The 18,128-nt window shown below is 39.4% G+C and overlaps 1 protein-coding gene across 1 annotated transcript in view; it reads right to left on the bottom strand.

The window, feature by feature from the left end:
• ntrk2a (neurotrophic tyrosine kinase, receptor, type 2a) overlaps positions 1 to 18,128 on the bottom strand; it is an 87,849-nt gene that overhangs the window by 27,149 nt on the left and 42,572 nt on the right. The gene's annotated exons all lie outside the window — the stretch shown is intronic.

The following is an 18,128-nucleotide window of genomic DNA, read 5'->3' as shown; positions in this document are numbered from 1 at the left end:
CTTGAATACACTCCTCATTCTCGAAGCTTTCAGTGACTTGCGAAATTGAAACAACATTACAAAGACCAAAGTGCTCGTCGGAGGTTTGGACAGAGTCTGAAAAATTCTGAATATATGCAGCATTTGGTGTGTGGAGGTTAGAAAATAAATTCTTATCATATATACAAATAAGTGCAACAACATGAATGACCAGGATGAAGAACAGATTATCTAAAAATTGTTCACTATTATCCACATCTGATCAGTTATTGCATCTAAGCTGTACGCATTTTCGCTCTCAGACAGGGTCAAAGAAAATACACCAAACAAACTACTTTTTTCAAGACAGCAACCTGCAGGGCTAAAAAAATGAAGCCAACTTGGAGGTGCCAAAAACAGCAGACCACTTGAGGCTTGCTCCAAAAGCAACTAAATCCCCATAAAACCTCATATTAAGGACAACTTTATAGCAAAGATAAACATGTTTACACTCTACAAAAACATAGTTTTGGTCTGATTCATTTCTCAGTTAATGATAACTGCAGGGAAGTGTGTGTGTATGTAGATAGATAGATAGATAGATAGATAGATAGATAGATAGATAGATAGATAGATAGATAGCTCTTCAGAAATGTCATGGAGACTACATCCATAATCCTTCCTTGTGAAAATAAAAACCACAGTTCAGTGTTTACATTGCTCATAAGTCCTCAAGATAATGGATGTGTTACTTTAACTGGACTCTCTGGATCATTTTTCATGTCTCACCTGTGTGACACATGCCCTCCCTTGTCCAGTCCAAACACCCACTTACTGTATTTCAGATGCTTATCACGCAAACAGAGCACTCTAGTGTCTGGGCCAAAGCATGATGATCTACTGTGACATTGACACGAGACAGTACTGTAGGACTGACCTGCCACACCCTCACTACCCCTCCTCAAAACTAAGGTAGACTCTTGTGCCGACTGTGAGCACCATTACAGAAGCCAAAACAGTAGGTGTAATGTGCAACAGCTCTGTAGGAAGTCAGAAGAGGACTGACAATAGCATCTGTCAAAGTTAGAGTATTGTTTGTAGGATATGTGAATGATGAGCATGTAGGCAGCAGCTTCCATAGTGTTTACATGGGTCATTGTGTTCAGATGAGAACAAATTTGCAAATTTCCGCGTGTGGAAAATGAGCCCGTTAGAGCCCCATTAGAGGGGAAAGCCTGTAGCACTAGGTGCTTTGTCAACTGTGGTTGTTTTCATGTTTGACTGCTGGGTTATTTTTTAGGTCAGGCTATGCAGCATTTCACGATGAAGTCAAGGAAAGAGAGAGATGAAAGTGTATTTCTACAAAGCTGGAGGGTAACTAAGGGAATTAATGTATGCCTTCAAAAAGACAAATGCCAGTAATCTAGGAACCTGCTGGAGTAAAAGCCAAGAAGTTGGAAATCTAGATTCACGGCTCTCAGTTGTTGTAGCGCTATTATCTGGTGGAAAAATCTCCGGAGAATACGCTTTTCTATATCAAGACTCTGAGTTCTGTCACTAACTCTGCGTATTAGAATTCATGCTTCACACACCAGACCTTCCTGAAGTGCAGTACCATCATGGAGCAAACAGAAGAGAGGTGGGATGGCATGAGTCAGACACCGAGCCCAACCCATTTATAGAAAAATGGCTTGTTTTGGCAACAGAACGGAGGTGTTATTAGTTTCTAATTAGGACAGCGAAAACCGTCCGTGAAGCCAATTCCGATGTTCACAAGTTTGTTAGGTACGGCACACCTTCATGACACTGCTGCTAATTGTCTGTGTCTTTAGGTTGAGTGCCAAAGCAAACAATATCAGCTTTTCTCTCGCACAGACTGTATCGCTAAATAGCAGCTACGTTTGCAAGTGCATACAGGCACACATCCACGCTCCATCTCTCACATATAGACAAACACGCATGTATAAAACTGTGTGGGTCTTAATTCCAAACTGTAACATCACTGGGTGTAATATTTCCACACTTAAAGGATAGGTTCACTTTTTATGTATGTACATTTGTAGGTATGTTTTAAACAATATCCACATGCCCATTTGTGAGCATTAGTGGTCACTGTGGTTGTTTCTCCTTTTGTAATTGGCCATTTTACTACAATTCAAGTGATGGAAAACAAATCCACAATCCTCATTCTGTTCAAATATACATTATAAAGTTGTAAAGTGTCCCACTGTCTGTGGAACAACAATAGTCAAGTTACTGATTTGATTTGTCTAATAGCCCCTTATTGGCTCCAGGCAAGAGCATGTTTTTGCTTCAACACTGGCGTGGGCACTTTAAGTGGGAGACCTCGCTCTGGAAAATGTTGAGCATCAAACACTTCATTTCCTGCATTCTGGTGATGTTTTATGCAATACCTTTTCTGCATTCATTTATGGTGGGATTGTCTTTATTTATTGGAGGGAAAACAGAAAATTCAGGTGCCATGTGACAATTTAAACACGCTTTTATCTTAGCAGCTACAGTGAAGATTTAGGCTTAAAGAAAGATGTAAATAAAGTCTTTTCAAATCAATTTGTGATCTTGTCCTTCCAGAGACTTGAAGTGCTTCAAAAGAGCCGTATGGAGCCAATGTTGCTATTTCAAGCGTAGCACATGATTGCCCCATAACCTGAACTCCATGTTTATTATTGTATCCATGGTGACAAAGCTCCTTTGACCTATAAAAAGTAGTTATCTTAACCCAAACCATGATCATTCCCTTAACCTAACCAAGTCTTTTTTTGTGTGTCTACACCCAACCAAACCTTAACCATAGCATGATCAAATCATAGTGGAGATTCGATTCATTTGAAGAGAACTTGTTTTAAAATCAACTGTGGAAAAAAGAAAAACTCTGTGCTTGTGCATGCAGGAGTAAGAGTGTATGTATTTGCTTCTGCCCTGATAGCAAACAACCTCACAAGGTTACAAAGATGAGAAAAACTTGCCAGAGCGGTGACATTTTCACGGTACCAACAGACCAGAATTTAAATGGGTTACAGCTCCTTTTTTTGTCGGCCTTTCCCAGAATAAGCTTCCGATGCTAATGCACGGTATACTTCATGATAATCTGCAATGCTTGTAAACAATCTTAATCTCTCAGGTACATGAAAGGGTTAAATAATTACCGCTGTTCAGTGTGTTGTTCTAAATGTACTTTAATAAAAACTTTTGAGTAATGTGATATCATCTATTTTTTCGATTTAGGCGTGTGAACTACTTGACTTGAACAATGAAATCTGTGTGTGCATGTACAGTCTGTGTTTGTATAAGGATCTCTTAAGAGCAGAATTGGATGCTTCCATCCAGTTTTGGTCTTTCATCAGCACTTCACGAGGAAAAATACCACCAGAGACAAGTTAGAGCATGGGTCCCGACAGAAAAAGAAGAATTATTGAGAATTAGACACACACACACTCACACACACACACACACACACACACACACACACACACACACACACACACACACAAACACACACAGGGAGTGAACTTGATGCACAGTCCGTCTCTAGACCTCTTCAAGATGCGAACACAAGCCTGCAAACATTGCATTATGAGCTGAGATTGATTTCCCATGTGCACAAAGTACAGTAGATGTATTCCCTCTCATGTGGTCGGTCCTGCTGAATTATAACACAGGTTGACATCGTTCATTTCCTCTGTCCCTGGCCTCATATCAGGCTCTACCGCGCCGACAGGGTTTGATTGAGAGCGAGAAACTGAGAGAGTTTGTTTGTATGTGAGGATGTGTGTGTGTGAGAGAGAGTCTAAACCAGCAGTATGTGTGTGTCGGTGACTCATGTGAGGACTGAAAAGGCCTTGAGAGAGAAAAGGAATGACAGCGGAAGCACAATAGTTTGTTTTTTGTGTGTGCAGGCTTATATGTGGTGTAAATGTGTGTGTGTGTGTCCTGACGTGTTGGGCTGAAACATCTTCCAGCAGCGTATCTCTGTGTCCAGGATCAGACTTTTATGCTAATGTATCACTTTCAATAAATGGACCCTCAGAAGTGATGGAGGGGGAGCAATAGATGAATACAAAGCAAGATTTGGAGTGGATTGAAAAATATTCTATACCCTGTTATCTTTGGGCCAAATGCTTTTTACAATTTTCTGATGAAATTCAGAACTGCGCCTCATTTTTAACGCATCAAAACCAATTTCTGCCTTATTAAAACCCCTCGATTATTATTACTATTATTATTGGTAGATACAGAAGTATCTCTTGCCATACCACCAGACTACAGAGCAGCTTCTCTCCTCAAGACTCATCCTCCACACTCCATTATATAAAGCATAAAGGGACTTAAACTCAGTTTCGTTTTACAACCCTGGTGTTGTTAAACGACAAATTAATGAACTTTTAACCTTGTTAACCTGTAGTAGTAGTATATAGTAGAAGAAGAATGTGGATTTTGTTGTATTATATTTGGCATGAGGGTAAAAAAGAGAAAACTAAAGGCTTAGAGCCTAAAATGAAGACGAAAAGTATATTATCAACTGTTAAATGTTGAATTTAAAGGTCCAGTGTGTAGGATTTAGTGACATCGAGGGATGAGGTTGCAGATTGAAACCAACTGAATACCCCTCGTCTCACCCTTTATTCGATTATTACTGTGCATATAAAGTAAAGAGGAACTTCTACATTAACATAATGTGTTTTTCAAGTAGTTATTTTTTAAATATTATGCTGTACATACAAGTAATCCATGTCAAATTGTTTGTTCTGTCTGCTCTGATAAATCACACATCTAATTATTTAATTAATTGACTCACATGATCTAATTAAATGTGATGCTTAAGATTGAACTCATGCAGCCTAATTAAAATACTTTAAGTAAACATTTAAGGCTAATCCTTTTGTTTGAGTGTGGCCGTTTAATCTTTCCGTTTCTCTCAAAACGCTCAAATCAACACATGTAGAGACGATTTTGTTTTGCTGAAGACAACAACAAAATCCATGTTGAAAACACAGAGCATCAAAGACAAAGACAGCCTGGCTGGGTCGATTTGTTAAGCTCAAATCAAAAGTGTTACTTTGAACAGAAGTTTTAGTTACCATCTGGTAAATCTTCTAACAGAAGACTTAACTGAAACAAATGAAATCACATAAATTGGTATTTAGCATTAGCTGCATTCAATAATCAAAGGCAGAAAGTTGAGATATTTTATCTGATCTCTTAATTCCGTGTATAAAGCCGCCCGCCATCAACTGTAAAAACACCGTCCAAGAGGTAAGCCTACATTTTACTTTCTTGGATGAACGATGCTTTTGCCCTCAAACTGAGATCTGTATCGGCATTATTTAATGGAGAGGCAGCCATTTTGCAGCGATACAGCTGGCAGTCCGACACAACGAGCTGTTCAAAAGAGAAAATGGATTCCAAATTTCTCCCACTGGTGAAATTCTACATTCAAGAAAATGAAGCTTTGGGCTTTTCAGCTTGTTTAATTACATGCAATGTTTACCACTGTGAGTTGATCTCAAGGTAACAAAGGGGAGAAACAAACATGACGCACAGGAGAGGGCAGGTTATTGTCTGTCAGTGTGTGTGTGTGTGTGTGTGTGTGTGTGTGTGTGTGTGTGTTTGTGTTGGGGAGGAGCTGAAGATCATTAACACAGAGAGGTCCCAGGGTCAGATCGTTATAAATACGGTTAAGCCAAGGGGCAACAAGAGCCTGCATGCATGCGTGTGTGTGTGTGTGTGTGTGTGTGTGTGTGTGAGAAGTGGTGGAGGGTCCACAGGGAGTGACTTGGTAAAAGGGGGATGAAAAGATGGAGAGGTGGAGGTGGGGAGAGAGAGATAGACAGGCAGGAGAGGTGACGTATAAGTGGGGTCAGGTCATGACCCAACACTGTTAATAGACATGGAACCGATGTCTAAACTGGGGGGAGACTGGAGCTGTTTGCAGTCTGGTGGAGAGACGCTGGTGTAACAGTCAATAAAATACTGTGCCCCCCTCGCTTTCAAAGTTCAGGTCATGACGGAGCTGTGGGTTGCGGGAGGATGAGCACTAAAAAAAGCCGGTTATGACACCGTTTTCAGGTCTATTTGTCTTTTTAATAACAGGTAGAGGCACTGTGTTGTGATAGCTGTTAGAGACGTCCGTGTGGTGGAATGAATGTGGAGAATTTAAAGTGGGTTATTATAAATTGTGGATTTTGTGGGGCGAAAAAAAAAAAAGATTATTTAACTGAACTTTGTCAATTCCACTTTGTGTCTTATTTGCAAAGTTTGTAGAAAGAATTGAAGGTCGCGCTCAGGAAAAATGTCTTTTAATGAGTTCACTTTAACATCCGCCTGGCAGTACACAAAACGTTTTTAGGCTATCCGGGGCCTTCATCAGTGTGTCAGCTGAAGGCCGGATAGCCGAAAAACGTTTTGTCTGCTGCCAGACGGATGATAAAGTGAACTCACTTAAAGACATATTTTCTTCTCTATGTGGATGCATGATTTAATGATGATGCACCAGCTGGTTAGAGCACAGTAACCTCACAAATCAACTATTATGTGCTAAGTTCAACCATGATGTACACCGGTTATGACACCTGATTATGACTCACCAAAATAATGTGCTGAATGTAAGATATGGCCAGGATCAAAAGAATGTGAAGAAACAACAGTGTTGGTGTTACGTCAAAGACATCTGTGTACTGTGTTGTAGAGATGCAAGCGGAGACTTCTTAGTACAATAAGTAAACAAAATAAACTCAGAAAACCATTTGAAACCGTTTTCATTAACAGGAAAATAACTGTCCACACAATGTGCAAAACACACTTTATTCAAACTCGATAAACACAAAATAAAACCAACCAAAACGTTCTTGTTTTTATGTTGTTGTTTCTTTGTTTGTCTGTCTAAGATCTGAAAGATAAAGCCCAACATGTATCCTGGGCCAGTGTGTCACCGCTGTACACTGAGCATGTTTACATGACCACAAAAATCTGATAACTAATAATCAGGTTATGATAATAATCTGATTTAACGTGTTTGCATGCACTTTAGAAATGTGATAATGGAAAAGAAGAGTTTACATGATTCAGTAAAGCAGTGACGTGACGTAAGACTGTTTTTCTCTTTAAAAACATCCTATCAACATAACGTCGCTTATCATGGCATCTCCGCCAGTCAGGGCTGACCTTAAGTGGGATTTGTTAGGTTTGCAAAATAATGCTCTCCTTCTTCACGTTATGGATATGAGCAGAAAACGCAACTGCTCGCGTTTTAACAGCATCTGGTTTCTTTTACGTGTTTGCACATGCACAGATGTAAAAAAACAAAGAAAAAACGGATACATGCGCCGAATAAAACGTAATATTGGGCAAAAAACTAGGTGTGTTTATCTGATTTTTCATAATCCGATAACAGCTTTTATCCAATAAAGCATATCACATTATGCTGCTCACATGACCTCTTGAACAATCTGTTAACTCCATAAATCAGATAATGATCCGTTTATTAGTTTGCATGTAAACAAACTCATTGTTCGAAAACACTCACACTGGACACCTGTCCCAAACTGCAATACCCCAACATAACCAGCAGGAAATACACTTAACTCAAGTCTAGTCTTTGCTTGGAAATAGGATCATTTCTAGGTCAAATAAATAACTACTTATACGTGTTTTTCTACTTAAGTCATACTTAAGATAAAAAATAATCCGTAAGTCAATTTTATACGTATATGAGGCTTTTCATCCAGTTTTAACACACCCTAAATGAAATGAATGTGCCATGTTCCAAGAAGTGTTCTTCGTGGGTACAGTGTTACTATTATCCAAAGAAATCATGACCAGAACTATGAAAGGTTTTTTTAAAAAAAATTTTAATAAAAGTTGCCTGAAACTGGAATGTCAGCTTAAGCATTAAAGCATGAAATCAATGCTCCGAGTTAACGAGTAAGTCATTCAACCTCGAGAACTGCTGCGACCGTAGGTGTGATCCTGCGATCAGATTTGTGTCTCGCTACAAATTGCCCCGTGTCTGCTGGAACAGCTGTTTCTGTCAAGGGAGGTTGGACAATACTGCCACCCAATCACAGCACAGTTCATGAATAATCACACTGTTAAATTAATGACCTTTCTCGTCCACACAGCCTGCCTCATTAGAGCTTTATGTTGAGCGCTGGGAGTTAAACGCCTGGTCAAACTGAGCAGATGTATTTCGCCGACATACAGTAGTTATACAACCTTGACAAGAAAGTCGGAAAATCGAGGGGATAATAGAAACTTAAGAGCTGTGGTTTAAATAAAAAGGTGATGAAATGTTTGGACACCTGTCTCGTTGCTATAATGTTTCTAATTTTGTAACTTTTTTTCTATTTACCAGCAGGACTTATTATTGCAGGAATGTATGTAGAGTGAGAACAGATGTATCACAATCAATTAAAAGAAAATGAGCGATGGTTGAGCTGCACGAGCTCCAGACACAACACACTGAAACTGGGATGGCAATGTTTTTGTTTTTAAACTGATTGAAATCATTCTGATCTACATGGATGCTAAATAAAGTTATTTGATAAGGTTTACATGCTACAAAATATTATAGGAATTTGACTTTGTGCTTCTGCCAGCTGCAGAGTGTCTAATCTGCCAGAAGCATGATGGCAATTGATAAAAAATGAAGTTATAGGATACGTCATTTTGATAAAGCAACAATTATTTGACAACATTTTTAACTTTTATAGGCAATTTACCAGCTAGAGCTGTCCAAGAGGAACGTCTGTTGGGCGAAAATGATTGTGGCAACAACAGACAAAGAGAGAAATGATCAGATTTAGCTTTTATGAGAGTTGAGCCGACCGAAGATGCCATCGTCCATTGCTGATGGCTGATAGTCATCGACTATTGGGCCCTGTACCATTGTAACATTGTCACCAGACTGGTCTCTTCCAATTGAGACCGTCACATACTGGGCATTTTTATTCTGATTGGGCTTTATTTTTAAATGATTTATTTGGTATCAATATGTGACACAGCTATGAATATGTCTGCATCGACAGTCCAATCTTCAGCTCTTTAAGTTGCTGCTCTGACACCAGTGTTGCTGTGGGAGCCCGGGGGTTCGGGATGCGGAGTGGAGCAGGAGTTTTATGGCAGGAGCTTCGACTGGATCTGAGTTAAAACAATGACTGTGAGTGACTGTATTGATCTCCTTTAGGCTCTCTGGGCACACCTCAGACAAACTGAAGCCATTTACTGCAGCACCTTGCTCTGGGCGATGGATGTAGAGAGGCTTTTATGGGATTTAAGGACATTGGGGCCTGTCAGTCAGTCTGTTAAAACAGCTTGGTTTCTCTTGTGCCCAGAGAGAACGGCGGGACCAGTTGTTAGCAGATAATGGTGGATTTCATGATTGGAGATTACTTTATTGGCCATGTAGTCAGTTTGATGTCAGAGTGTGAGATTGGTTGAAAAAAATGGGGTTTAGATAAACTTCAGAGGTGGTGATGGACAACCTGGATACCAGGCGCAAGTTGGCAAAACAGCAGATTGAACAGGCAAGAGTTCAGCTCTTGTTAAGCCTTCTTGGCTCTTGCTGCCGACTGAATTGCTGACCGAAATTGATCTATTTTAAAGATATTCTTCACCATTTCAAAAGGCACAAATGCAGAAACTTTGGCTGCTGCTATATAATAACTTTGCCTTTTGATGAAGAATATATGACTACAAATAACTAGGCAACATGGATCTTCATGTAATCCCTCTAAGTCTGCCTCCTTTGAGTGACTTATCCAGGCAGTCAGCAGTCAGTGGACCAGTCACTCAGGCTTTAGGGCGAAGACAGAACTGCTGCCACTGTTGACCCCAAAGGTCTCGGTGACCCCTTAAGCCCTTCACGTTACATACAAACACACACACACACTTGCACACTCACACTAACAGATGACTGGTAACATGAACCCCGTGGTCTCTAAACTGTGCTGTCAACCCGCTGAACACAGGAAGTAATCTATCGATCCAGGAGGAAGAAGGATGGAGAGATGGAGGGAAGAAAGACAGACAGAGGAGAGAGCAGAAAAGAAGCAAGGTTCAGATTCGAGGAGAGGCTGGTTGAAAGATGGAGGGAAATATAGAGGCAAAAGTCGCAAATTGTTTTGCTAATCAGCTTCTTTCTCTCAGAAAAACAGTGCTGTAGTTCTGGTGATTTCCCATGTGAGATACACAACATTGTGAGATATATTCCAACTCATTCTGCCGATTTACTGATTCTGAAACTGATGTATGCAAAAGTTTTTCTACCTAATTGCAAAGGATGTCAATTCTGATGCAGACATGCAATACTTTTCAAAGTGTGCACATTCACTGGAGGAAATAAGATGAACTACAGACGTCACACCCATGCCTGATGCCGACGACATGCGGAAATGATCATGCATCAATAAGATTTCTGTATTTGTGTGAAACCAGTGAGATGAACTCATTGGTTTACAGTGAAACAGGGGTCAGCTGGAATAAGGGTGATGTTCATGCACCAATTAGGATTTAGCAACATTTGAATGAAAATATGAAAAAGAAAAAGAAAGAAAGAAAGAAAGTAGGGAGGGAGGAAGGAAGGAAGGAAGGAAGGAAGGAAGGAAAGTAGGGAGGGAGGGAGGAAGGAAGGAAGGGAGGAAGGAAGGAGAGAGAGAGACAAAGAAAGAAAGAGAAAGAAAGAAAGAAAGAAAGAAAGAAAGAAAGAAAGAAAGAAAGAAAGAAAGAAAGAAAGAAAGAAAGAAAGAAAGAAAGAAAGAAAGAAAGAAAGAAAGAAGGAAGGTAGGGAGGGAGGATAGAAGGAAGGAAAGAAAGAAAGAAGGAAAGAAGGAAGGAAAGTAGGGAGGGAGGATAGAAAAAAGGAAAGAAAGAAAGAAAGAAGGGAGGAAGGAAGGAGAGAGAGACAAAGAAAGAAAGAAAGAAAGAAAGAAGGAAAGTAGGGAGGGAGGATAGAAGGAAGGAAAGAAAGAAAGAAGGAAGGAAAGTAGGGAGGGAGGATAGAAGGAAGGAAAGAAAGAAAGAAAGAAAGAAAGAAAGAAAGAAAGAAAGAAAGAAAGGAAGGAAGAAGCAGGACTAACAGAGAAGAAAGGAAAGAGAAATGGAGAGCTGGATACAGTAGATGGGTAGAATTTCCTCGACACTGCAGTTAGCTTAATGTCCGTATGACTCTGCCTGTTCAAGCCAAAAATCCTCCTCCTCTTCAGCCTAATGCGGAGGCCTATCACGTTCCCCTTTCCTCCACCATCCACTGGTAAAAATAGACATTTCCTCGTCTCCCTGCGTCTGTCTCGCGTCGTGTATCTCCTCTCTCATCTCCATGCATGTCTACCACCCCACTTTCTTTCGTCATCCTCTTGTTTTTTTTTGTTTTTTTCCCACATCCTCTTCTCTTGCTCTCTCTTTCTTCCCCCTCAGTCTGATCTCTTCTATTTTTAATATTCAACCCACGTTCACCTTCTCATATGACACACACTGGAAGACCAAGTCCGTGATCTAAGTATAAGCTCTGCGAGGCGGTCAAGAGAATCAGAGATGTGAAAAAATGAAGAAGCAGGGAAGAAAGTGACAAAGAAAGAAATTAAAGTGAGAAAAAAAGGACTGTGTTGTTGTGTTTTCTGCTTCTGTGATATAATCAGACCGTCATGGCAGGAAAATTACCACCAAGCATCAGATCAATATGGAGAAAAAATGCTTCGAATAATTAATTACATAGAGAAGATATTCATAAAACTGAGTCACATCTCATCTTTTTATCTAATGTCAACAAACATCACTGAACACTGAGTCTTCAGCGATGATGCATATTAAATAACTCTTATATCTCAGTGTTTTCATCCTAACTGCTGTGGTGGAAAAAACATTTACTAACTTTACTCAACTTTACTAATTTGATGCTCTTTATTTGAGCATATCTATTTTGTGAGAATTTATACTTTTACTTGATGATCTTATAAAATATGACAAACTACAGTGAACTCAGTCAGAACCCGAGGAAGTTTAGTTTGTCATTTCAAAAGATGTACTTGGATGTTTTAGACTTCCACATGAAGTCCTGTCTACATCTGACCTTTCCTAAGCAAGTTACATCCAGTTATTATAGTATTACCCTCGGTTATTGAATCATAACAGAGGACACTGAGGCACAAGTAACTTTTTCAGAGAAATATATTCTCCATTGGACAACAAAAGTATCTTTGTTTCAACCATTGTTCGTTGATGCACAGGAAGAATCTATGCAGGTTTACTTGATGAATCAATGCTGCAGAAAGCGATGGCTTAATTGTTTCTCCAAAGTGTTTTCTAACACGTATGCTGCCACTGAAAAGCTAAGAAACTCATATTTAAATGAGAACAACAGTGGTTGCCCAGGTGTTCGAGGGTGCATCAGTTATGATAAACTATTAGTATAATATTTACAGTGGTAAAAGAAGTATTCAGTAGCCATACACCAATGTAAACATGCTCCATTACAAAGTCCTGCATTCACAATTTTAAAGATCTAGCAGCAAAATATACTTAAATTACCAAAACTAAAAGTAGTTGTTCATGCATCAGTGTGTAAGCAGCATTTTATTGTTGTAGATACTCGATGTGGAGCTACTGTTATGTGGTTAAAACCAACTTGGGGGTCGGGTGTCTGCCAAAGGGTCACGTGAGGAGAAACTTCTGCTACAATAAACTGTAATTACTTTTTAGATTTTTCTCTAATGTTTACTTTTCTGTGAAATATGAAATAATTTGAACTCTCTGGGCCTGAAGCATTTATTTAAATTAAGCCACGTAAGAAGTTTTAATGGAAATGTCTCTCGGAAAAAACTCAACTGAAACTCAAACATGATAGCTGTCAAATAAAAGAGTAAAAAATTAAACACGTGGTGGAGCAGAAGTATATTCTGGCATTAAATGGAAATCCTCAAGTAAAATACAATTTGTAAGTTGAACAATCTGACATTCACGGCCACATCACGCTGCACTTTGTCAGTTGTAAGAAAGAAGGTAAGGTTTCAGCTTCTCTCTCGCTTCTTCCTTCTTTACATGACTATTTCTGTCACTTCTCATGTGATTTTCTGTCAGTTTCCATGATGAATGGAACTGAAAACGTGAACCTCTATCTCCATATTTGAACAATTATCTCGCCTCACCCCTTCTTTATGATGCTTTTCACTCTACACTACACCTTCGAGTTCAGAACAGCTATGAACACTTTTTGCAGTGTGGTATTGTAACTTTTATACAAGTAAAGGATCTGTATAATTCCTCTGATGCTGCCACAAATCCATCAATCAATACTTAGTGCCAAGGCTAACCCATCCCATTATGTAAAAACTCCTAAATGCCACGAGGATGAAAGAAGAGCAGATATGTACTGTGATTAGACTGGGACGTTGTGAGCAGAACACTCCCCAAGTGTTGAAAAATCCTCACAGTCATGCAGTGAAAAAGGGAAAAGCCTCGAAGACTTGAAACATTTTGCTGCCTTCAGTTGAGAGATGGACGGAGTCAAAGAGGCACGGAAGGAAAGGATGATTTATGGAAAAGAGGAAGTACAATAAAAAAGGGATTTGGATTTGGCGTCGATTTCAAAAGCCAGAATAGCCGCAGATATATATTCCTTTTTTCATTTATTGTGTCTGACTGAGCCTTTTGTACTGATAACTAAAGGAAAACTCACACAGCGACACACAGACGCACACCTAAAAGCTCGTGCACGTTCAGATGAAAAAGACACATTTACACACGAGGGACACCAATGAATGATTTCTTTTATTGGAAAAAAAAAACACAACAACCCCTGTCTTACTTCTGAAGAAGGAAAATATCTTTTTCAAATGAGCCTTTTAAGCAATTATACAGAACAGCCTCTTGAACGCAGCTTTAATGCCACAATACATTTATGAAGGAGGATCATGGCCCGAAAAGTCCTTGTCACTCCAAATTAAGCTTTATTTCTGTTCAGCTTGCCTTTATACTGAATATGACATAACTTATAACATGTTTTTTTGTATCCTAACGTCATCCTTGTTATACTGATGCTGGATGGACATACCATTCCTGATGGAGACACATGAAAAATGAGGTATGTCTGTCACAAACACATGAAGGTAAAACAGGCACTTGACACCAGTTGAGTTATAAAACAATAATACTGTGTATCAGAATGTACAAAGTAAATAAAAAGGACAAATAAAATAAAGATAAAACATCAAAATAACATTCACGTCCAGGTCAAAAATGTGTTATAATGTACTGTCATATTCCCCCAGTGTTAGCATTTAGCATCAAACATCTTCAGAACAATTCAAGAAAATCTAAAATTATGTAATATAATACATATATATATATATATATATATATATATATATATATATATATATATATATATATATATATATATATAATGTATATAATATAAGGCTACAGACAGTTAGCTTAGCTTAACTTAGCCTGACTGAAAGCATCGGGAAACAGCTAGCCTGACTGATGACCTACCAGCCCCCTTAAAGCTTTCTAATGAACATATTCTATCTTATTTGTAAGTGTATTTCTCAAAATGTCAAACAATCTCCCCTTGTTTATGAGCCTGGTGTTCAACCCATTAAAGTTTAATTACTGGTCATGTCACATTTGGTAGCTGCTTTGATCCACGTGACTGTTCTCCCGATATATAACTGTCCACTGGCTGATAAAACTCTGAAATTAATGCAAAACAAACAAACAAAAAATCCTCACTGTTAAGTATCTGGTTGTAATATATGGACTACACGAAACAAAAACAAAGAAACATAGCTTCAGTTTAAAGTTCACACTTAGAGCAACAGACACAAACTGTATATTGACTGTGAAAAAGTTACATTCATGTTGCCGATGATGCTTGAATATTTGCAGCCTTGTCTCTTAGAAATTACATTTATAGACAATTTCCAACAGCAAATAGTAGCACAAGGACCAAATCATGTTTCCTTTGAACATAATGAGGGAGCGTTGTTGATGAACTGCTTGGCAAGTCTCAAAAAATGCTTTGAGAACATCCTAAAGCAACAGTACCAACGCAAAACCACATCTGGGGCAAGCTGCTGCGGCGGGACGCCCACCGGGGGTTTGTGTACCATTTGATACATATTGTTACACTGTTCACTTATTATTTCATCTCAGTTATTTTGTTTGGTTAGGTTTAGGGAACTAGAATACAAAAATACTTTAGAAAAAACATGGCTTGGGTTAAAACAGACGCTTTCACAATGTTACACCTGTGTTTGAAAGGATCACTTCTCACATGTGCGTGTTTTTGCAAGGCTTCTTACAAACACGTGATTGGTCAGTTTCAATAATGGTCCTGCAGCAACATTAATTACGATGCTCCAGGAATAACCCCAACATCAGTTTTTGCATCCACTCGAAAATGACTGCAGCATTATTCAACGTTTTTTATGTTTAGAGCACTGGCAGCACTTGAGACATTACATTTTTTTTTATCAACATTTAACTGAAAAACAGTTGCCTGAACCTGAGCACAGACAGGATTCTGGACACAAATGTGCCACATTCAGCCAGAGAAACATTGTCTCTGCACATAATCAAGGCTGTGATTGTGTTTCCTTCAAAACATATTTGCTGTTGCTAACTAATTGTACATAAACATCATTTCTAGGAGACAGGGATTGAATTTTTGAATATTTCAGACACAGATGTATAATGTGTCTCCTTGACGTTATCCCCCCGTTATAGAAAACACAGTCTTTCTTTCCTTATTTCTTATAAACACACACATACTGATGCATTCACAGACACAGACACAAACACAAAAACACCCACACTCCCCAATCTCCCCCTTCCATTCACTTTTATCATTAATTGCTTCAGGGCTGTTTTAATTGATTTTATTCACCTTTTGTTTGTATTTGTTGCATTTCTAAACATTCTTCACGCTGGCGGGTTTTTGATGTCATTTGGTTTCTGACGCCTAATTAGCACTTTGGCAGATTGATTATTTTTCTCTTTCTCTAAGCCCCAAAGGGATTGTAATGCGGGTTTTTCTTCTAATAATGAGCCGTTTTTAATCTTTTTTTGTATGAATACACACGAGAAACTAAACCTACAAAACTAAACCAGCTGTGAAAGTTCAACCAATAAAATGTTCCTCTTTTTGCTGTCAGCTTCCTAATTCTTATACTCAATCTCACACCGCAAAGGCTTCAGAAAGCTTAGGGAGTGTATCTGGGAGTGTAACAGCAAATTGTTACACTAATTCATCATTTCCCCGGGATGAAAGAACACCACCATAACAGAAGTAGTTTAGAGACACTCTCAAAATCACTTCAAACAGGAACGAAATGAACCCTTAAACTGAAGTAAATGTAAAGTATAAACACTAAGTGCAGTTTGAACAGCTAACGTACCGCAGGATGGCCAATGAACACCACTTCAAATGTGAGTTTTTGTGCATCAGTGAAAGTGCAGAGCCCCCTTTTCTGTCTTATTAATGGATGCAGAGGCTACTCAAGTGCCCCCTCTTTAGATAATGTGATTTAAAAACATCAGCCGGCTGAAAACACGAGATGGTGTTTTGTTTTTATTTCTTATTTATTTATTTCCAGATTAAATCTGCAGACCAGTTTGACTGTCTGGGGTTTGGGATAAAAAAACAAAAGGTTGCACCCTCTTACATTGTGAGTCTCCCACACCGGCGAAAGTGTTTTTTAGTTAACCCTGTAGCCCTCTTAATCAAATATTCCCCATGCATCTGCCCTGACCTCAATCTCAGCCAGCTCTGCCTCTCTCTCTCTCTCTCTCTCTCTCTCTCTCTCTCTCTCTGTGTGTGTGTGTGAGACACATCCTGACTTGACATGTGCACATATGGTGGACTGTGCGCAGTAAAACTCTACCTACAGGACATGTTGGATGTGCCGCGCATATGTGATGCACTTAAGCACTTGACATGTGCGTGTAATTATTAATTTATGTGTGCATTCGTGGATACAAGCATGTATCTGTCTCCATAATGTAACTGAGATGTACAGCTTTGTATTGGCTCATGTCAGTGTGTGGACACGTTGAAGATGTTTTATAAAAAGTCAAATGCGGTTCAGCTTTTTAGCAGCGTGCAGTATAAAGGTTACTTTATTTCACCTGTGTGACAGCGTGCACACGTGTGCTATAGACAGATGTGCATGCATGACCGAAGCTGTCTTTCAGAGAGGGAAGGTGGGTGGTGAGCAACCGATGATTAATTTAACAGAGAGACTTCAATTTATGACAGTGTGAGTGTCAGTATTAGACGCTACGGAGGAGAATCAAGGCCAGTGGGAGATTTTGGGAGTCAATTCTGACTTTAATCTCAGAATACTGACTTCTTTCTGGAGTTTAGAGTCAGAATTTTGAGAAAAAACTCTGCATCATGCATTGTTATTTCACAGAGGCCCTAATCCTCTTCTGTAGGACACTGACAAGGTGTTTAGCAAGCACGTAACATCTTAAACATCTATCACTGTGAGGATTTTACACTTCCAGCGTCCTCTGATTCATAGAGACACAAATTTTCCACCATAACCGAGCTGTTGGCAGGGGAGTGGGAGGGAAAAGAAATCTGTTTTGTGGCGGATGTGCTGGATGTTTTGACAGGTGTGCTGAATACCTGCAAAACTAATTTGGCGGTTGTGCAGCAGTTTTTGGGAGCGCTGTGCCTCCCAAACAGTAGTGGTGTGCTCTGCCACTCCTGGCGTTAACAGTCCGTGGTAAAAGACTTCCAGAAAAACTGCCCAACTCCTGTACGTTTAAGCATTTACTGCACACAAGAGCCAGGCGATTGGAAGTGAGCCATTTTCTCTCACATGCACTCTGAACACCTTCTTTACTTGTTGGGACTGTGACTCGCAGCGGCGCAAGCTAACGCTAACATAAAAGCTGCTGCCGCTTTCAAACATAATCGCTGTTTGTTCTTCTTCACAGACACTTTTTTCGCAGTGTGGACTTGGCTACTCAATTTAATGAGCCTCAAAACTTTTGCCAACTGTTTTGCTCTGCTCTGGTCGTCCAGTTCAGCAGGATCACAGAGACTCTGTGCAGTCACTGAATTTTCGATCGGTTTGGATTTGGTATTATTATACCGGGTAACACAGGGTCTAAACAGGGAGGGTGGTCTGAATTTAAACAAGACT

Source organism: Pagrus major, chromosome 5, assembly GCF_040436345.1.
Source record: "Pagrus major chromosome 5, Pma_NU_1.0".
Classification (NCBI taxonomy): Eukaryota; Metazoa; Chordata; class Actinopteri; order Spariformes; family Sparidae; genus Pagrus; species Pagrus major.
Note: the sequence above shows the minus strand (reverse complement) of the source record. Positions and strands in the feature narration are given on the sequence as shown.